Raw genomic sequence first — 21,857 nt, 5'->3', positions numbered from 1 at the left:
TGATCGTCGACGGATGTCAGAACTCCGGATTCTTTCTCTCACTTGAGTGAAACGTGATATTCCAAGCATGGCTCTTTCTATTCTTCTTTGGGAGACCTGGATGGCGTTCTCATCTTGTTTGCGTAGGGCCCAGGTCTCTGAGGCATATGTTAATGCAGGAAGAACAGTGGAATCAAAGAGATGTGACTGGAGCCGGAGGTTCTTCGTCCTCTTAGCTATTTCTTCGACGTTCTTGAAGGCGTTCCAAGCGTTCCATATTATATATACATATATAATATGTATATTATATATACATGAGACCAGTTGTAGTTGTATTTCGTCGGTAAAGAAACAAACAGCACCCGGCCCAGACAAGGTCAGACCTGAACACCTGAAGAACCTGCTGTCAGTACTCATCAATACACTGGCTCGGCTCTTCACTCGCTACCTGTCTGAATGCAAGGTTCCGTCCCAATGGAAAACCAGCAGGACCGTACTACTGTTCAAGAAGGGAGACATCCATGACATTGGCAACTATCGCCCGATCTGCCTATTGTCTGTCATCTACAAGTTGTTCACTCGAGTCATCCTGAATAGGATTGGCAGAACACTAGATGAAGGACAACCATGCGAGCAAGCAGGGTTCCACAAAGGATTCAGCACCATCGACCATATCCACACGGTAACCAAGCTCATTGAGGTTTCTCGGGAGTTCAAGATGCCGCTCTGCTTAACGTTCATTGATTTAAAGAAGGCCTTTGATTCTGTTGAGACGGAAGCGGTCATTGAAGCCCTAGCCAATCAGGGCATTCAAGCCCAATACATCAGGATCCTCCGTGAGCTGTATTGCGGATTCACTACCAGGATCTCACCATTCTACAAAGAAGTGATCGTTGATGTGAAGAGAGGGGTGCGGCAGGGTGATACCATTTCACCGAAACTCTTCAGTGCCACCCTCGAGAACATCATGCGACGACTGGAATGGGAAGAAATGGGAGTGAAGATAGATGGTCGGCAATTACACCACCTCCGCTTTGCTGATGATATTGTTTTAATAACACCAAACATCAGCCAAGCGGCACAAATGCTGGCCGACTTTGACCGTGAGTGTGGAAAGGTAGGACTACAGCTGAATCTTACGAAGACAATGTTTATGAGAAACAGCCTTGTTCCTGACGCCCCATTCGCTCTCAATGGAACGACCATCTCCAAATGCAACAGCTATGTCTACCTAGGTCGAGAGGTCAACATGACAAATGACCTGGCACCCGAGCTGCGCAGGAGGAAGAGAGCGGCTTGGAACGCCTTCAAGAACGTCGAAGAAATAGCTAAGAGGACGAAGAACCTCCGGCTCCAGGCACATCTCTTTGATTCCACTGTTCTTCCTGCATTAACATATGCCTCAGACACCTGGGCCCTACGCAAATAAGATGAGAACGCCATTCAGGTCTCCCAAAGAAGAATTGAAAGAGCTATGCTTGGAATATCACGTTTCACTCAATTGAGAGAAAGAATCCGGAGTTCTGACATCCGTCGACGATCAAGGATCAGGGACGCTGTCTCATTTGCCAAGGTGTCGAAAATCAGATGGGCTGGTCACGTAATGAGATTTAAAGACGACCGTTGGACTAGAGCTGTTACTGATTGGATTCCACGGGATGTCAAGAGACCGCGTGGCCGCCCACCTACCAGATGGTCAGACTTCTTCCTGAAGATCATGAACGATCGGTTTGAGGCCCTTCATGTTCCCGGAGCGAACAGATGCCATTGGGCTACACTAGCACGCGACAGGGACAAATGGAGACGTTACTGGCGCCCGCTCGAGCAAATCGACGACTAACGGGAAGTTAAGTGATTAAGTGATTATATATACATGTATAATATGTATATTATATATACATATATAATATGTATAATAAATATACATATATAATATGTATATTGCATATACATATTCTTAAATATCTGCACTAATAGATATTAGATTGCAATAAAAATCTCTATGGATGTTTGGGGCCTGAATGATAGTACGGCGGGAAGAGTGTTTGCCTTGCATGCGGCTGGCTGAGTTATTCCTGAGTACAGAGCCAGGAGTAGGCCCTGAGCACTGTTAGGTGTGGCCCAAAATTAAACAAACAAACAAACAAACAAAGTACTCTATAGATATAAAAATAACTGATAAGACCTTAAATATTCAATATATAGAAGACGCTAATTCATTATTCAAAGTGTATAAATCCCTCAGAGGCCGGGCGTAAACATGCCTTTCTTAATCTAGTTGGGGGCAGCCCTCGGCCCCTGGGGGAGGCAGACCCAGTGCTACGTGCTGGGAAGTCAGTCAGAGAAGCTCCTTCGGAAATTGGTTTCAGGGCAATGAATTTCCTGAGCAGTTGTGTGTCCCTGAAGCTTTTTATCATTCCTTCAAATCTGAATGATCTAGCGGGGTAGAGGACTCTTGGGGACATTGATTTGTGGTGCTCGCGTACAGTATCCCCCATAACTGAGCTCAAGGACCGGGAAGATGAGTCCACTGACAGGGCAGAGGTCAGTAGTGGAGGCTGTTGGGTCCTGCCTTCTGGAGAGGCCTGCCCAGGGCCTTCAGTCCAGGGAGCTGGTGTACCTGAAGGGTGTGAAGGCTTGTTGAGGCGCTTGTAAACTTCTTCAAGAGACAAAGGAGCTTTGCTTTGTGTCTCTAGATTGATTGTGATCAGAACACTGTGGACAGAGTGGGCTGGCCAGGGAGCTGGACCAGCTCCTCGGGATGGAGAAAGTGCAGGAATGTGAGAGGCGACTTGCTCCATGCAAAATGGTTTTTTCTCCTCGTCCTTTTCTGCAACTCAATGAAAGGGAAACAACTTCTTTGTTTGTGTACTTTTGGGCCACACCCAGTGATGATCAGGAGTGACTCCTGGCTCTGTATTTATGAATGACTCCTGGCAATGCTCTAGAGACCATAAAGGATGCCACGGATCAAACCAGAGTTGGCCAAGAAAAGGCAAATTCCCTCCCTGCCATACTATCGCTCTGGGCCCTAGAAAAAAACCTCTTGTATCAAATTGTGTTATACAAGGAAGTTTTGATTAGGTATCAATGTCTGTTGCATGAACCTGAAGAGTCCTGATGTTTCTTGATACAGCTGAAAGCAGGCTTATAAAGCTGACAATTGAGAGACAATTCCTGAGGCATGTCTCTGAGCCTCTGATCCACATTGAGTCCCAAACTAGGGAAACCGTCACATTCTAGTTTTACCTGAACATATAATTCACTGATCATCTTGAGAGGGGGACTTCAGAGTTGAAATGAGCATAGGTTGTTTGAAGAGTCACACAGCTGGTGATATTACAGGAAATATTGCTGTGTCATCCCTGTGTACGCTTGGGGCCTGCAACTGTCCCTGAGCCTGGGAACCCGAGATTCCACTGAGTAGAAGATCAGTCCCACCTCAGCCCTGGGGACCCCTGGGTGAAAGGGGGTCACAAAAGAGCATGGCGCACTGACAGAGCAACATCCCCGGGAGATGCTACTCAGGTCAAGTCCAAAGCTGCTCACAGGAAGGACCGAGACGACGGATACAGGTGCTGGCTGACAAGCTGAGGGGGCCCCTGTGCTAGGAGCCTTCTGAAAGCTCTGCTGAAGCTGCTCTCAGTCTACTGCACACTTGACCATGGACGTTTGGCTGCCTGGCTTAGCACACATACTGAGAATCTTCTGGGTTGTGTCTGGGTCCAATGGTGCTTTTCTGGACCCTTCAGATGATTCTAGCAGACGTTTGTATAAAAACCACCAACTGCTGTATCTCCACCTCTGCTGCCCAAGAAAGCCAGGAATCTGTACTCGATGCCAATGGACATCGGGAACTAGAAGTGCAGGGACAAAGCACAATATCAACGTGGGGGAAAATGAGGGGGCACCCGGATTTGAACCGGGGACCTCTTGATCTGCAGTCAAATGCTCTACCCCTGAGCTATGCCCCCACACCTGTTGGATGGGTCTCAAAGTCATCTTTACCCACACAGAGTCACCCCACACTCCCACAGGACAGGGCAAGATTCCACTCATCTCTCCATGCTGGAAAGACCAAGCAGTGACCCTCCCGCAACTCTCCCAACTCCTTCTGTGCATCCCCAGGACCCCACCCCTCAGAAGCAGCATCTACCTCTCCCCACTTGTCACTGGTTTCAGCACCCACAGTGGCAGAGACACTGCTAGGAGGACTTTCTCCAGGATAAACGTGTCCTCTCTGCTTCTTTGATACAACACACAAGTGACCATCACACTACTCTTGCCACTGTGACCTGCACCTGCACAGAGGTTGTCTCTCCCTTGGGACCATGGTCATGGGGGGCGGGCCATAGCGGGTTGAAAAACTCCCTCTGTCCCAGATCAGGTGTCCTCCCATGAAGACAGATCCCAGGGTTCACGGATCTGGGTCCAGCAGGGAACTAGGAGGTGCAGTGACAGCTCCTGGCCGAGCCGAACCTCTCTACCCAGAACAAGCGTGCTCTATTGGGGAATATTCTCTTAATCCACGTGTCCTTGGGATCTTTGGGAATGGAGCAACAGACTTTGGACCCACCCAGCAATGCTCAGGGTTACTGGTGCGAAGGAGAACATGAAGTTCTTCTGGGCATGTGAACTGTGAATTGTTCACATTTGTCCTGTGAACTGTCCCTCAGTCTTACCATAGATTTTACAGTCAATTTTCCAAAGGCTATAGCAGAAAACAATCTTTTCTGCCTTGTTCTTGTCCCAGTCAAACAACCACTTTGGGTTCTTTTTTAAAATTTATTTACTTACAGGATAAACTTGGTATCTCATAATATGCGCTCACTTATCAGGGTATGATATTATTGACATCTTTATATCATTTATATCATTTACAATAAACATTGCAAATCTCTTCCTCTGTCTTTTCTTGGTTTAGGTTGTGAGTAACCATGTTAATTAAATGTATTACCATGTCAATTAAAATGTATTAATAGTCGCAATTGAAACGATGAATTCTGGTAGACCTTTTTGTTTTTCCTGAAGTTAGTCATTGCCTCATGATTCAGTGGGTTCGTTCTCTTTCAATACTCAAAGTTTCTCACAACCTCTAATGAGTGCATAAATGTTTAGTAAAATTTTCCCAGGAGAGGACTCTCAGGGAACTAACTTGGCCCCGTCTTATTTCTATGGTGTCACTGCTATGGTCCTGGAAATGCTGTAGCAACTTCACAGGGATAGACTTTCTTCCCGGCACCCCCATTGCACTAAAATTCTGGAATATTCGTTCACTCCTAGTTCTCACAGAGGAGACCTCCTAATTGCTTTCTCTAAGAGTTAATGGAGGTGGCTTTTGTAAGAACGTTTAGATCTCTCGTGTCTCAATTGACCCACAGCCTGACTAGTACTTAAGTGACCGGTATTGTGGTGCCTCAGACATGGCACTAGCCTGCGATGAAGTGTCTGTTCTGCTGGGAAATCTCACGTCCCTGTACCTCTCTACTGTCATATCCCACATTATTCACTCTGGAAATGCTGGGAGTCACCCTTACTCCCGGGATCTGTAGTTACAGAACAATGTCCATCTGCGAGTGTAAGTTGTTTTTGTTTGTTTTTTTTTTTCATTTTTTATTTTGTGTTCTTGGCTCACACCCAGTGCTCAGGATTTATTCCTGGCTCTGCACTCAGGGATCACTCCTGGTGATTGGGACACCATATTGGGTGCCAGGGATTTACCTAGGTTGCCCCTGTGCAAGGCAAGCACCCTCTCTGCTGTAGTACTGCTATGCCACCACACGTGTCAGGATCTTTCTAGAAAAACTCTTATCAATAAGACTGGGAAATTTTCTCATGCAATGCCATTTCCAACAATTTTATTTTGGAAGCTTTGAAAAGTTATTTTTTCAACTTCTGGATTAAATTTTATTATTTTTTTGTCTATCTGAATGTCAATAAATTGTCTATTTTGTTTCATTCTCTGGAAATTGCCATTAACTTAATTTTTTAATGAAGAATGTGAAAAATGAAAAGCCTATGTGAGTGCAGGTCACTGTGGGTCAGTGTGCTTGGGTGCTCAGGGGCTGTCTCGGAAGCTGCTGTTAGTGCTGCGACTTGAGCTGTGGGTACAGAGCTATGAGGGGAAGGGTCTGTGGTGCTTGCAGGCTGATCTCACTCGCCTTCCTCTCGCACCCGAGCATGCAAATCTGCTGCAAGAGCAACATTAGGCAACCTTCTGTCCTGCTGGGAGTGGGGCAAGGGTCAGGGACCTACGGAGCCTGGATCTGAGTGTCTGGGCACTATTAAGAGGGACTCAGGCAGTCAGTCCTGGGCCTCAGTGACTCAGAGGGTCATCAGAAACTGCTGCAGCCTGGGAGGCTCTGGGGGCCCCCACAGGCCACGAATCGGGTTCTTTGGCCATCATTGGGGCCCTTAAACTTCAAGTGAGTGACTTAGGACCCAAAAGGAGGGGGCACCCGGATTTGAACCGGGGACCTCTTGATCTGCAGTCAAATGCTCTACCCCTGAGCTATGCCCCCTGGCATGCCCATGTGTCCTGATGAGCACCTTTCCCTGTAAGTCTCTGTCACTGGGTGAGTCAGGTCACTCCCTTGCCCACTCTCAGAAGCTGCCAGACCTGTCTCCTGGGAGCCTCCTTGATGTGCGGTCTCAGGGCAGTGGGGTCAGCAGAGGGTAGAGATGGGATCTCTGTGCCCCTCCCTTCTTGTGGCTTCTTTGATTTGGTTCAGGCGCTTTCAAGGGCTCCATTGTAACCTTAAATTCCTACCTGTCCTTCTCTCTGTCCTTCAGTGAGGATGGACAAGACCTGAATCCCAGAGTTTCAGATCTCCAGGTGCAGGGCTTGTGGGGAGAACACGCAGAACATGGAGAACATCCTGGGCTCCTGTAATAAGAGCTGAGGGAGTTGGTAGCTTTGACTTGGGAGTTAGACTCGGAGCTGTGTGGGCCACAGCAGTGCCCAGAAAAAATTATTCCCATGTGGCCAGAGAATTCTTGTCCACACTGCTGGTACCACAGTAATTTTCTAGGGCAAACCCCTCATCTCAGGACAAAAAAATTTTTGATATCATGTATCCAACAGTCTTTGCCTTTAGATCTTTGGAGATCTGGTTTCTGCACCTTTGCATTTCAACTTCTCAATTTATCATTAAAAAATATTTCTTATTTTTAGTGTATTCTTTAGTCTTTTCAGTATGTCTTTTACTTAATGAGAAAGTGACCCAATTTTACTTTTTCACTTTCTTTTGAGTTTTTCACATTTTCAATTCACTTTTTATTTTACTTTTAAACCTTATTTAACCATAGTTTAAATAAACCGTATTTCAACTTTTTTTGATAAACCTTATTAAACATAGTGTACAAAGTTGTTCGTAATACAGTTGTTTTGAAGATTTGATGTCCCAACCCCATCGTCTCCAGCAGAATGACCTCCCTCCACCATTGTCCCTAGTTTCCCATCCACTCTCCAAAATGCCCTTCAGCAGGCACAAAATGATTTATTTTAAATTGCTTGTTGCAACAAAATGGTTAATGGAATTATTAAAAAACACTTAAAGAAAAGTTATCAAAATTGTTAGATCACACAATGAGATTATGCAAGTAATTGTCCGGGACTTACTGATGGTTTGTTGCTAGTTTCAGCAGTTTGGTTCAAATCTCCTAAGATTTGGGGAATCTCTAAAGCTGAGTCCCTGCTGATATGGTAGTGTCCACGGAGATGGGTGTGGCTAGCTAGGGCTTCCAGAAGCTTCCTGAACCACTCTGAGAAGACCCCAGAGTTTTTAGCCTGAGTTTTGTATAACTGGGGGTTTCATTGGCTTGGTGTCTCTCTCCATCCACTTTTTAAAACGTATTTTTTTTCACGCTAGGTGAACTCTTTTTACAACATCCTTTTCTGCATCACAAGTAGAACATTTTCTCACACAACTCAGGGAATCATTGTGCCTGTGAGGCTCCTGGACACTAACTGGTGACCCTCTACCTGTGACTCATGCCACATGGCCCAAACAACAAATTAGATTTTCGGATGTTGAAGACAGTAGACTCAGAGCAGGAGGCAAAACCGAATGCAGAAGAGGGAGGGAGAGATCAGGTTGTCCACAGAAGACCTGAGTGTACTGAGACAGCTCTGACAGGAAGTCCTCTCACGAGGAGCCGGTGAGACTCTGTAAACTGGCCCCTGACCGGCTCTTCTGACCTCTTGTGGGGCCCCTCAGCAGGTCTTGGGTTGCTTGGCATCGTGACATCGTTGCTCTTCTTTCCGATTTATTTTTCTCCTCAAAGAGCTACAGCTTCAAAAATTTCATGGCTACACCCTCATTAATTCTTTTATTAGAGTTTAGGTAATATGGTTAAGGCAGAGTATAAGTTTGTAAGTTCTGATGTACAGGGATCCAACACACCACCCACCCACCCAAATGCCCAAGAGCTCCCCAAGTTTCACCTATAGAGCATAGGATGTCATGACTGAGAATCAAATTTCCTTTGACCATGAAGGCAATGAGGGAATGCTGAAAATGGAGTTCAGCGTGAGGGGGCTGGCAGGGTTTGGTTCCTGGGGCTACCTGGTTCTCCAAGATCTCTGAGGTGGCCCTTAGCTTCCGTGGCACTGTAAGTGAAGGCAGTTCTGAATTCTCAGTCCTGAACTGCCCCCCTTTTGGCTGAGAAGCTAGTTGGTACAGGGAGTGGGTTCCATCCTGGAAAAATGAAATCAACCAGGAGGAGGGTAAGCTGAGGCAGTGGAAGAAAGGATATGGAACATGAGAGCAAGTAGAAATGAGCAATGGATATATGATTGGAGAAAAGGAAACTTGGAGGGGTCACCTGGATTTTAACAGGGACCACTGGATCTACAGTCAAGTGCCCTATCCCTGAGCTATATGCCACACCTGTCAGATGGGCCTAATCACCACCTTCTCCCCAAGGTCGCCCACACTCCCACAGCACAGGGCAAGTTTCCACTCATCTCTCCATGCTCGAAAGACAAACCGAGATTCTGTACAAACTCCCCCAACTCCACCTGCGCCATCCCAGTTCATGGGTATGACAGCCCGGACCGGGGGGCTGGGGGGGGGGGGGGGGGAGATCGGAATGACTGGCCTGCCCCTGATCCCTTGAGGCCTGAAGTTTGCAGTCACTGGTCCCTTGTACCTGGGTTTTTCCCTTCAGTTCTGGAAGTTTGTGCCTGTCAGGTTTCATAAGGGGCAGGTGGAGGGATGATGCCTGCTCCCATTTGAGGCACCCCGGTGAAATCACCTGGTGCAAGGTCTGGACGCATTTCTGAAGCAAGCAACTTGGTTCCGAGATTCATTGGTGAGTCTCTGGATCATGTGAGGCCATTTTGTAAGCTTGGTCAGTAGTTGGGCTAAACAAGAAGGCAATAAGAAGGATTGGGGGTTCTGGGACTCGTCTCTGTCCTCTGCCCACTGCCCTGAGGTCGGGCATCAAGGAAGCTCCTAGGAGACAGGTCTGACAGCTTCTGAGAGTGGGCAGGGGAGTGGCCTGACTCACCCAGTGACAGGGACTCACAGGGAAAGGTACTCATCAGGACACATGGACATGCCAGGGGGCATAGCTCAGGGGCAGAGCATTTGACTGCAGATCAAGAGGTCCCCAGTTCAAATCCGGGTGCCCCCTCCTTTTGGGTCCTAAGTCACTCACTTGAAGCCTAGTGGCCCACTGATGGTGAGAGTGCTCATTCATGACCTGTGGGGCCACCTGGGGCCTCCTCGTGGGCTGCAGCAACACTCAAGTCCCTCTCTCTGAAAGGTCCCTTCATGCCTCACTATGGCCACTGAGGCCCCAGGGCTGCCTGGGGTTCCCCTTGATAGCCCCCACCCCCGCAGAGCAGGTCTGGGGCCACTCAGCACTTGTCCATCTGTCTCGGCCACCTTCCCCACTCCCTGCAGACAGTGCTCAACCAGGTGTGCTCCTGCATGGACTGAACCTCCTTCAGGCTCCTGTGCAGGTGAGGAAGAGCAGCACCCAGCCTACAGGTCACAGCTCCCCGGGCAGCATCCCCTGTGTCTCGGCATGAGCCCCTGCCTCTGTGACCACAGCAGTCCCACCTCAGCGCAGAGACAAGGACCCTGCCAGCCCGTGAGCAGCTCTATGGAATGAGCAACCCTTCCCTGCACTGGGGCCAGCTGTCCTTATGGAAATGAGGGTCCTGGGATTGACCTATGAGGTCATATAGGCCCCATGAAAATAAGACTAGGCACTGTTCACAATAGCCAGAATCTGGAAATAATCCGAGTGCCCGAAAACAAATGACTGGTTGAAGAAACTGTGGTACATCTATACAATGGAATACTATACAGCTGTTAGGGAAAAAAAGATGTCATGAAATTCTGTAATAAGTGCATGGACGTGGAGAGTATCTCTTTAAATGAAATAAGTTAGAAGGAGAAGGACAAACATAGAATGACTGTACTCATTTGTGGGATATAAAAAAAATAGTTTGAGACAAACACCCAAGGACAGTAGAAACAAGGGTCCGGAAAAATGGTCAACGGTTAAAACCTGCCTCTATGCCTAGGGGTGAGGGCAGTTAGAATAGAGAAAGGACTGTTATGACTATGATGGTTGGGAGGATTCTCTCTGGATGGGAGATGTGTGCTGAAAGTGAGCAAAGGACCCAACTTGATGGCCTCTAAATATCTGTACTGAAAACCATAATGCCGAGAGAGAGAGAGAGAGAGAGAGAGAGAGAGAGACAGAGAGAGAGAGAGAGAAACAGAGACAGAGACAGAGACAAGACAGAGACAGAGACAGAGGAGAGGAAGGAGAGATAAAGAGGGAGGGAAAGAGGAAAGAGAGAGGTAGAGAGAAAGAGGAAGGGAGGGAGAGAAGAAAAGTGCCTGTCATAGAGGCCGACTGGGGGCCAGAGGTGGCAGGAGAGATACGAGGAATTTTGGTGGCAGGAAATGTCCACTAATGGAGGGATGGGTGTTGACACTGGATCATGAAAGCTTTGTAACTGCAACTCCTGGTGATTCAATTAAAAATAAAAAATAAATTTAAAAAGAAAAAAGAAGAAAATAGGCTCTGTGTGAGCCAGTAGAGGCGTATGTGAGTAAGGTGGAGCTGGTCCCTCTCTCCTCGTTCCCTCTCGCCGTGCAGGGGTCCCAGTGCTGCTGCGTTTCCAGGATCAAGGACCTCAGTGAGGCTGAGACTCTCTGAGACTGTGCTCAGGGCAGGGCAGTTTGAAGGAGGCTGGAAGGTGGTAGGAGGGCAAGGAAACCCCCGGGACCTGTGCCATGGGGTGTCTCAGCTCAGTGTCTTTCTCAGTGGGAGAAAGTTGCCTGCACGCTGCAGACAGGGGTTCCCACACTCTCCGGGGTCTACACGGGATGGCGTCAGAGCTGCTGGTTGTGCAGGACAGAGTCCTGGAGAAGGTGCTGCACCCCCCCAGCCTCTGTTCCCGACCTGCGCGTGGGGGATTCGATCCCCAGTGGGAGCATGTGTGACTGTACAGGAGGGCCGGGGCTGCCCCGAGAGGGGCACCAGCCGGTCCCCAGAGCCCATTCTTGGGCTTCTGTCCATGGTGTTTCCTTCTGGGTCAGAGAGCTGCTCCCGCAAAGCCCCGTTTCTGTCCCCAACACCCTGAGTCTGCTCAGTGCCTGCAGGTGGACCCACTGCCCATCTCTGTCCTGACTCTAGACCAGGGGTCACCGACGCCCCTCAGCCACCTCAGGGGAGGGGAACAGGGGTCTAAGTCAGGACAAGAGGGGCTTCTCTGCAGAGAAAGTCAAGACTCTCAATCAGAAGACCCCCCCCATCTCGGGGTCAGGAGGAGACGGAAGGCCAGTGTCAGGGTGGTGGGGGTCTCCCTGTGACTGAGCAGGGTTGAGGGGAGCTGAGGACCTGCTCAGTTTGGGGCGTGGGCCGGGGTCCACGAGCCTCGCTCTCTCTGCTCAGCGAAAACACACCTAGTGCCCATGAGAGGGGACAGAAATGGGAGGAAGTGGACACCGGGAGGCTCTGGTGTTACCCAGCAGGTGTGGCAGCCTCACCGAGCTGTGATAAGGGCCAGTGACTCTCTGTCCACCCTCTTGGGTGCTGTGTCCCCCATGCGCTGTCCCCACCCATCTAGCAGGGCAGTGGGAGGGATTTTCCTCTCATTCCCTCCAGCCTCCATCCCGCCTCCCGTCCACTCACTGTCTATTGTTCAGTCGTGTCCTCCCTGAGACAATGTGGCTCAGTGGACACCCGTGGGTTCCAGCAGCAGTGACCAGCTGGAGGGATCCCGCTCTCATCTTAGAGAGTCTCATCCCACAATGTCCATGAGAGACAGCACACAGAAGAAAGAAGTCACATCGAGGAGTCAGAAAAAGATTTGACATCGAGGGCTGGACCGGGAGCTGTTGGGAGCAGCTTTGGGTGCAGGAGGCTTGAGGCAGCCCCTGGCTCACAGGCACCCCCCAGTACAGGGCTGCGGGCAACCAGTATACAGCACTGAGTGCGGGCAAATGCATGGAGGAGGGGCCAGAATCTATAAACCAGAGTCAGCGGTTTACTCTGCCATCACGTGTAAATGCCGTATCAGAGAGACAAAGAGCTTTGCTTTACGGCTCTAACTTGATTCTGCTCAGAAAACTGAGGCTGCAGAGAACAGCTGAGCAGGAGCTGGACCCAGTACCCTGTGTCCGCTTCTCAGATCGGGAAGGGCAGGAACGAGAGCTGTTGTGCACATCGGTAGGTGGCTGTTTCTGCTCTCGTTTTTCTGCCACTCACAATGAAAGAGAAGCAATCTCTTATATCAAATTGTGTTATGCAAGCATGACTTGATGGGTAAAGGATAAAATTATATTGCATAAATAACGATCATGGGCCAGAGCAATAGTACAGCAGGTAATGTGTATGCTCTGCACCTGGCCAACCTGGGTTCGATCCCGGCATCCCGTATGGTCCCAAGCACTGCCAGGAGTGATTCCTGAGTGCAGAGCCAGGAGTAACCTCTGAGCATCGCTCAGTGTAACCCAAAAAGCCAAAAAAAAAAAAAAATGTAAAGGATCATGATATTTTGTGATGTGGTCAGGAGCTAGCTCATAAAGCTGACCTTGGTGAGGGACAATAAAATGCTGACTTGTGTTGCTGAGTCCCGCGCTGGCCCCCGACCAACGGTGAATTCGTGACTGTCAGTGTAGGAGTCCTTCCTGGCAGTGCTCCCTAACCATCTCGGCTGCTGGACCTGTGCGGAGAAACTCCAAGTCCCAGTCTTGAGGGTCGAATACCAGGGGATCAGTTATTCCCCGATGGTTACTATGGCTCCCTGGCCTTGCAATTCCCCATGACTTGAGTTGAAATCGGAGAAGCCCACACCTGCAGTGTCTAAAGCTCATTGTTCCCCTCTGCTTTGGCTTACAGAGAGCTTGTGACCTCGTGACTCTCTGTCCCATCTAGCCCATGTGATCATAGATGTCCCCTCCTCTTCCCGTCTCATGATCCTCATGGAATGCATCGCTTTCTGCCTCTCTGTAACCACTGTCCTCCCCAATAAACTGTCACATAACCATCAGTCTGTGACACACGTGGGTGGCGTCTCCAGCTTAACATCGATGGCGTGCCCATCTCTGAGCCATCAGCTGTACATTGCATCATAGTCTCTGTGTTCCCAGGTCTCGTAACTGTACCGACAGCTACAGTCTACAAAACTCTCTCAGTTGTTCGCCAAAAGAGGAAACCATCACATTCTAGTTTTACCTGAGGAATATAATTCATTATTAGTTCTGAGGGACTCCGCGCCAGGCTGTTCTCACTTGGGGCGCCCCAGTGAGGGGCGGGTGAGAGCTCTCCCCGCCCCAAGGGACCCAGTCCTGACAGCCGACCTCCACTACCCAACCGCTGCCACGGACCAGGCCACTTTCCGGACTGTGCAGCTGCATGACGCATTATAGGACATGTTCTACCCATTTTCCATAATTGCCACAGCATATTTGATGGGTTTGAGACATTAGGCAATAAATCATAGAGAAATATATAAATCTATGCCTCTCAGAGAACCCAGCAAGCTATTGAGACTATCCCCCCTGCACGGGCAGAGCCTGGCAGGCTCCCCATGGCATATTCGATATGCCAAAACCAGTAACAACAACAGGTCTCATTGCCCTGACCCTGAAAGAGCCTCCAATTGTTAGGAAAAGACGAGTAAGAAGAGGCTGCTAAAATCTCAGGACTGGGAGGAATTACTGGAGCCTGCTCGAGTAAATCAACGAACAAGGGAATGACAGTGACACAGTGATTAGTTCTGAGAGGTGGTTTTATGTGTTTATTATTTGTTTGGGGTTTTTTTGAGTCACACCCAGCAGTGCTCAGGACTTACTCTTGGTTAACACTCGAGATCATTATGAGTGGGGCTCAGAAGACCATATGGTGTGCTGGAGATCAAACTCAGGTCAGCCACGTGCAAGACAAGTGACTAGCACTGTGGCTTACCTCTGACACTGCACATAGTAATCACTCCTGGCAGTGCTTTAGGAACCATTTGGGATACCGGGGATCAACCTGTGACTGCCACATGCAAGGCAAGTGCTCTACCTGCAGTACTTTTGCTTGGATCAGACAAGTATTTTGTTTGTTTGTTTGTTTTTGGTTTGGACACACCCAAGCAATTTTGCTCCTGGCTCTGCACTCAGGAGTCTCTCCTGGTGGTGCTCTGGGGACTATATAAAAGGCTGAAATTCAAACACAGTCAGAATGGCAAGCCCCTAGCTGCTGTGTCAGACATGTGGATTTAAAGTGTGGACAAGCAGATTGTTTGAAGAGCTGGTGATATTAAAGAAAATGTTGCTGTGTCATCCCTGTGTACGCTTGGGGCCTGCAGGACTGTCCCTGAGCCTTAGAACCTGTGATTTCACTGAACAGAAAATCAATCCCAGCTCAGCCCTGGGGACCCCTGGTGAAAGGGGATCATGGAAGAGCATGGCGCACTGACAGAGCAATGTACCTGGGAGACGCTACTCAGGCCAAGTCCAAAGCTGCTCACAGGAAGGACCGAGACGATGGACACAGGTGCTGCCTGACAGGCTGAGGGGGCCCCTGTGCTAGGAGGCTTCTGGAAGCTCTGCTGAAGCTGCTCTCACTCTATTGCACATTTGGCCACGGACATTTGGCTGCCTGGCTTAGCCCATATTCTGAGAAATCTTCTGGTTTGTGTCTGGGTCCAAAGGTGCTTTTCTGGACCCTTCAGATGATTCTAGCAGACGTTTGTATAAAAACCACCAACTGCTGTATCTCCACCTCTGACGTCCTAGAAAGCCAGGAATCTGTACTCGATGCCAATGGACATTGGGAACTAGAAGTGCAGGGACAAAGCACAATATCAACGTGGGGGAAAATGAGGGGGCACCCGGATTTGAACCGGGGACCTCTTGATCTGCAGTCAAATGCTCTACCCCTGAGCTATGCCCCCATACCTGTTGGATGGGTCTCATAGTCACCTTTACCCAGAGTCACGCCACACTCCCACAGCACGGGCAAGATTCCTCTCATCTCTCCATGCTGGAAAGACCAAGCAGTGACCCTTCTCCAAATCCCCCAACTCCTTCTGTGCACCCCCAGGGCCCAACCCCTCAGAGGCAACATCTGACCCTGACAACTTGTCACTGTCTTCAGCTCCCACAGTTGGCAGGGACATTATTTCTGGTGGATCTTCAAGATAAACGTGTCTCTGCCTTTGATACAACACACAAGTGAGCATCACACAGCTTGTGCCACCTGTGACCTGCACCTGCACAGAAGGTGTCTCTCCTTTGGGACTGACATCCTCATCAGGGCAAAAAGCTTTAGGGGGGAGGTTGATGAACTTCTTTCTGTCCTGATTCACAAAGTCTCCTGGGAAGCTCACGGGGACCTCCTCCAGTTCAAGGACTCTGTGTGACTTGAGTCTTCTGTCCTTCCGGAAGGGACAGCCAGAATATCTGGGATCCTGGTAGGAGTATGAGGTCATTTTGTAAGTTTGATCAGCTGATGGGCTATACAAGAAGGCAAGGGGAAGGGAGGGGCACAGAGACCCCATCTCTGACCTCTGCTGAGTCCCCACTGCCCTGAGGCCAGGCTGCAGACTGCATGGAGGCTCCTAGGAGACAGGTCTGGCAGCTTCTGAGAGTGGGCAAGGGAGTGGCCTGACTCACCCAGTGGCAGGGACTCACAGGGAAAGGTGTTCATCAGGACACATGGACATGCCAGGGGGCATAGCTCAGGGGTAGAGCATTTGACTGCAGATCAAGAGGTCCTCGGTTCAAATCCGGGTGCCCCCTCCTTTTGGGTTCTAAGTCACTCACTTGAAGTTTAGGAGACCACTGATGGGCCAGAGCTCCATTCATGGCCTGGGGGGTTCCCCTCCAGAGTGCCAGCTTAGGCTGCAGCAACCCTCATGTCCCTCTCTCTGAAGGGGCCCTGCTCACCCCACTATGGCCACTGAAGACCCAGGGCTGCCTGGGGTTCCCCTCGATAGCCCCCACCCCTGCAGAGTAGGTCTTGGGCCACTCAGCTCTTGTCCCTTCCATCTCAGCCACCCTTCCCACTCCCAGCAGACACGTGCTTGGCCAGGTGCTCTCCTGCAGTGGACTGAACCTCCTTCAGGCTCCTGTGCTGGTGAGGAAGAGCAGCAACCAGCCTGCAGGTCACAGCTCCCAGCGTCTCAGCTGTGAGCCCCTGCTCTGTGACCACAGCTGTCCCACCTGAGCGCAGGGACAAGGACCCTGCCAGGCTGGGAGCTGCTTATGGGATGAGCATCCCTTCCCTGCACTGGGATCAGCTGTCCTTATGGAAATGAGGTGCTGGGATTGACCTATCAGGTCACAAGGAAGGCTACCCAGGGCAACCAATCAGAGCGCGTATGTAAATAAGGGGCTGGCAGGCAGTTGCAGTACTCGGCCCCTCCCTCGGGGCTTAAGGCTGCATTTCTAGAATGTCCTATTAGGTTAGTTTTCCGACATAGTTTCCTGGTTGCTGCCTGCTCCTCCCTGGCCCGTTTCCCTCTCAGGCTGTGACTCCCTCTCTGTGTCACATGCACGGGCTCTGAGCTGCTTCAGGGGCTGTCCTGTGTCCTTTGAGCTTAGTTAGCCCTGGGTGGCCCCCCTCAACGCAGCAGCGTCTGAGCTCCAGACCTGCCCCTGAGCTGAGTGTCGTGTCCCCATGTCCCTGCTCCCTGGGTGCTGTGGTCACCCTGGGACACACCGAAGGGCACAGAGCAGCCGTGTGGGGTCCCCACTGTCAGACAGACCCAGCCAGAGCCTGTGCTCGGCCCCCAATCACAGTCCCTCTCCTCTCCCGCTCTGAGACCTGCTGAACCCCTCAGAGGACTCTTCAGTTGTATCCTGGTGCTCTGTGGGCTGAGGTTCCCACCTGCTAGGACCCTCTGGCTCCATACTCTTGGGGTCCCTTGAGACGGGGGCTTGGGTCCCCTGTGGACTATCCGTGCAATTTCAGGGCCTGACCCCATCCTGCGGCAGTGGCTGGAAAGTCTGTGTTGGGACTCCTCCTTCTGTTCTGGTGCTCCTCAAATCCTCCTTCAGGGCTGGTCCCTGTCTGTATTCCAAGCGGGGAGACAGGAAGTCACCCCAGGAATTGTCTGCATCTGCCTCGTCACCCTGTACCGCTGCCTCACACCCGATGCAGATCCCAGGGAAGCCACCCCTGTCCCTCCCTGCCCCAGTGCTGGGGCCTGCCCTGGGTTTGGCATCCTCACAGGCTCCTCTCCACCCCTGCCTCCTCCAACATCTCAGACCACTCCGCCTGCACCCACAGTCTCCAGAGAAACTTGGTCGTGGTGGGAGACTGTAGAAATCAGGTGCCGCAGACCCTTGCTCCTGAGAATGGTAAGGAGGCAGCAGAGGATGAAGACACGGCCAGGCAGCGAAAGTGTGCAGACGGCCACGGCTGCAGCTGCTGGGAACAGCACTCGGCCAGACACAGGCACCATCAGGACCCTCTCACACCTGCTCACGATCCATCAGGCCTGAGCTACATGAGGCAAATGTTGGCGTTTGACATGACCCAGCCGCAACTTCTCATGGTAAAACTCGTGGTCTAGCTCACAGGGAGATCCGTTCTGTGCCTGAAACAAGCCGGCTGGTCATGCAGCAGCCAGGCTAGGCCCATGTGTCCCCTCTGTGACACTTCCTCCAGCCCTGCAAGTTGACAGGGTGCTCTCGGACCCCCCTGAGGGGAAATATTCTGCCCTCTTGAGGGTATGCAAGACGGATGGTGCCTGTGGGTGCCTCTCTCCCCTCCTGGTCTTCTGTTCAGTTCACTGATGTATCCGGAAATCTCCTACTGCTCATCTCTTCCCCACAGAACCCTCTTCGGGCTCAGAGTTTGGATTCAGCCTTATTCCCAGAGCTCCTCTCTAACCCGTGGAGATGCCCAGGTCACTCCCACCCGGCTCCCTCCTGGCCATCTCCAAGCTCTCCCTGTTCTCTGAGCAACCTGAGGTACCTCAGTCTCACCCCAAACCTGATCTCAACTGAGTCTCTCTGGCTGGAAATGCAGTAACTCTTGGCCCCCAGCGCTCCAGACTGCCTGCTGGGACTTGGGTTTGTTGGGGTGGGGGTGGGGGTGAAGGCAGTTGTGAGCTATGGGGGGGCTAGAACTGAGTGGTCCTGAAACCTACTCCGCGGGGGCAATACTGGGAGAGACCCCAGGCAGGCAGCCCTGGGACTCAAGTGGTCATAGTGGGGTTAGAGGTGACCCTCCGCTGAGAGGGACATCAGAACTGCTGCAGCCTGAGAAAGAGTTGGAGGACCGCACAGGCCACGAATGAACTCTCTGACCACCATTGGGACCCCAAGCTGCTAGTGAGTGACTTAGGACCCAAAAGAAGGGGGCACCCGGATTTGAACCGGGGACCTCTTGATCTGCAGTCAAATGCTCTACCCCTGAGCTATGCCCCCTGGCATGTCCATGTGTCCTGATGAGCACCTTTCCCTGTGAGTCCCTGCCACTGGGTGAGTCAGGCCGCTCTCCTGCCCACTCTCAGAAGCTGCCAGACCTGTCTCCTGGGAGCCTCTTTGATGCCCCGCCTCCGGGTGGTGGGGTCAGCAGAGGGCAGAGATGGGGTCTCGGAGCTCTTCCCTTCCCATGGCTTCTTTGTTTTAGCACATAGCTTAGGGGCTTCCTAGGGCCCCCAAAGGACCTCCAATTCCTACCTGCATTCCAGAGCTGTCTCCTTCCCTCAGTGAAGGTAGAAATGAACCGGGACCACTGCAGCTCCAGAGTAGCGTCTGTGGGGGCCACATGCACAACCTCGTCTGCCGGGCAGGAGCTGGGCAGGCGACTGGGCTTGGAGTTGGCCTGGGCATGAGTTCTGGGGGAGCCCCTGGAGTGTCAACCGTGTGGTTCTGAGACTACTTGAGCATCATGCTGGTACCCGTCTCATCTACCCGTGAAGGGGAGTTCCGAGACCTACCTTCCTTCCTTCCTTCCTTCCTTCCTTCCTTCCTTCCTTCCTTCCTTCCTTCCTTCCTTCCTTCCTTCCCTCCTTCCTCCTGCCTGCTTACTTTCTCTCTCTCTTTCTCTCTCTCTCTCTCTCTCTCTCTCTCTCTGTTTTTGGCTTTATGGCTGTTTGGGTCACACTCGGCGATGCTCAGAGGTTACTCCTGACTCTTCAGTCAGTAATTACTCCTGGCTGTGCTCCATGGACTATAAGGGATACTGAGGACCAAACCCAGGCCGACCGCATGCAAGGCAAATGCTGTCCCCTCTGTCCTATTACTCCAGCCCCCAGGATTAAAATCTTCTGTTATATTATCTCCAACATTTTATTTTCCCCTTTTTAGACTTTTAAGAGTCAATTTTTTGCACCTCCCAGCTCTAACTGGTAATTTTATCATTTTATTCTCCAAGCGATTTCTTATTCTTTCTTGTTGTGTCTTTGACTTCATAGAAGTGACTCAACTTGTTTTTCTCTCTTTCATGTTGCCATTTCTTTTATCCACCTTTTAAGATTTAGATGTCCTCTGGTTGTGTGGCCACTCCAAAAAGGTCACTCCTTTTTTTTTTTTTTTTAACTTTTTGGGTCACACCTGGCGATGCACAGAATTACTCCTGGCTCTGCACTCAGGAGTTACTCCTGGCGGTACTCAGGGGACCAGATGGGATGCTGGGAATTGAACTCAGGTTGGCCACGTGCAAGGCAAATGCCCTATCTGCTGTGCTATCACTCCAGCCCCAAGGCCACTCCTTTTTGGCATCATCTTGTAGCTTCACAGATGAAATACTTTCTCACGTAGCTCAGAGTAGGAGACTATCCCTTGTGGCTCCTGGCCAAGAGCTAATGTCCAGCCCCCTCTGTTGAGTTCCCACAGCTGTCACAGCTGTCAGCTTTTCTCATTCTGTTACGGTGGACAAGTCCTTACTGCTTGTCTCAGAGGATTAGGTGACTGAGCTGGAGAGATAGTACAGCGGGTGAGACACTTGCCTTGCAATAAGCTGACCTGGGCTGGAACCCAGCACCCATGGGTCCCCTGATCACTGCTACGAGTGATCCTAGAGTACAGGAGTAAGCCCTGAGCAACACTAGGTGTGGCCCCAAACAAAAGACCACAAAAAAGAAGATTGAGTGTTACACTGGTCAAGTGTAGATTGAAACGCTTTTTGAAGGCAAAAGCTAGCAGAGCTTGAGAAATCATCCCAAGGAAACGAAGGGTCTCCAAGCGGGGTTCCAGCGAGGCTCCTCTGCCCCCCTCTGTACTTCTCCCATTAAAGGAGATGAACAAATAATTTTTCTGTTTCCTTTGGCGCATTCGGCAGCAGCTGCTCCTGTCTGTCAACCTCCGTGCTGTGCCCTCAGATCTAATCCGTGACACGCTGTTCTCTGACTCTCGACGGAAGCTACTCCTGGAAGTGTTATGATTCACAATATTACTGAGGTCACCACATGTTCTTTTTTTTTTGTAGGGGAAGGCATTTATTTATTTATTTTAATTTTTATTAGTGAGACACCATGAGGTACAGTTGTAGACTTACAAATTTTTGTGCTTGGGTTTCAATTATACAATGATCAAACACCCATCCCTCCACCAGTGCCCATTTCCCACCACCACGGATCCCAGTATCCCTCCCACCCCCACCCCCGCCATTCCACTCTGCCTCTGTAGCGAAATGACTTAGAAAGAAAGGGATAGACATAGAAAGATTGCATTCATCTGGGGAACATAACGTAACAAAATAGGAGACTAATGCCCAAGAGTGGCCGAGATTAGTACCAGAATTTTGCTCCATGGCTTGGAGGCCAGCTGCACACTCTAGGGGCAAAGGCAGCTCAGATAGAGAAGAAAGCACCAAAGGGTGCTGGGAGGATCCTCCCAGGATGGGAGAAGCATGCTGAAAGTGGACTATAGACCAAACATGATTGCCACTCAATGCCTCTCTTGCAAACCACAACACCCAATAGGAGAGAGAGACCATGGTTTTTTATGCATTTTTGTTTGTTTTGGGACCACACCTGATGATGCTCAGGGGTTCTCCGCGTGAGCAAGGCAAGCACCTTATGCACTGTACTATCACTCTGGCTCCTGTTTTTTTCTCCTTTTTTTCTTTTTTTACTTTTTTTTTTTTTAATTAGAGCGATAGCACAGCGGGTAGGGCGTTTGCCTTGCACGTGACTGACCCGGGTTCAATTCTTTCATCCCTCTTGGAGAGCCCGGCAAGCTACCAAGAGTATCCTGCCTGCACAGCAGAGTCTGGCAAGCTCCTTGTGATGTATTCAATATGCCAAAAACAGTAACAACAAGTCTCACAATAGAGACATCAGTGGTGCCCGCTCGAGCAAATCCATGAACAACGGGAGGACAGTGCTACAGTGCTACAGAGTTAATTGTTGTTTTTAGAGCTCCTGGAGGGGCTCAGAACTGGCAAGCGCCTTACTGGCT

General features: G+C 50.5%; 6 non-coding genes across 6 annotated transcripts; 2 read left to right on the top strand and 4 right to left on the bottom strand.

Annotated features, from left to right (window-relative positions):
- Positions 1-3,881: 3,881 nt before the first annotated feature.
- TRNAC-GCA (transfer RNA cysteine (anticodon GCA)) lies at positions 3,882-3,953 on the bottom strand. Its single transcript has one exon. It is a non-coding gene; the product is annotated as a tRNA-Cys (tRNA).
- Positions 3,954-6,428: 2,475 nt separating this feature from the next.
- TRNAC-GCA (transfer RNA cysteine (anticodon GCA)) lies at positions 6,429-6,500 on the bottom strand. Its single transcript has one exon. It is a non-coding gene; the product is annotated as a tRNA-Cys (tRNA).
- A 3,046-nt stretch (positions 6,501-9,546) lies between these two features.
- TRNAC-GCA (transfer RNA cysteine (anticodon GCA)) lies at positions 9,547-9,618 on the top strand. Its single transcript has one exon. It is a non-coding gene; the product is annotated as a tRNA-Cys (tRNA).
- Positions 9,619-15,322: 5,704 nt separating this feature from the next.
- TRNAC-GCA (transfer RNA cysteine (anticodon GCA)) lies at positions 15,323-15,394 on the bottom strand. The gene has a single exon. It is a non-coding gene; the product is annotated as a tRNA-Cys (tRNA).
- Positions 15,395-16,169: 775 nt separating this feature from the next.
- Positions 16,170-16,241, top strand: TRNAC-GCA (transfer RNA cysteine (anticodon GCA)). Its single transcript has one exon. It is a non-coding gene; the product is annotated as a tRNA-Cys (tRNA).
- Positions 16,242-18,806: 2,565 nt separating this feature from the next.
- TRNAC-GCA (transfer RNA cysteine (anticodon GCA)) lies at positions 18,807-18,878 on the bottom strand. The gene has a single exon. It is a non-coding gene; the product is annotated as a tRNA-Cys (tRNA).
- Between the last annotated feature and the right edge of the window lie 2,979 nt (positions 18,879-21,857).

This window comes from Sorex fumeus, unplaced genomic scaffold (assembly GCF_029834395.1).
Source record: "Sorex fumeus unplaced genomic scaffold, SorFum_2.1 ptg000143l, whole genome shotgun sequence".
Taxonomy (NCBI): domain Eukaryota; kingdom Metazoa; phylum Chordata; class Mammalia; order Eulipotyphla; family Soricidae; genus Sorex; species Sorex fumeus.
The sequence above is the reverse complement of the archived record's forward strand: the minus strand, read 5'-3'. Positions and strand labels throughout refer to the sequence as shown.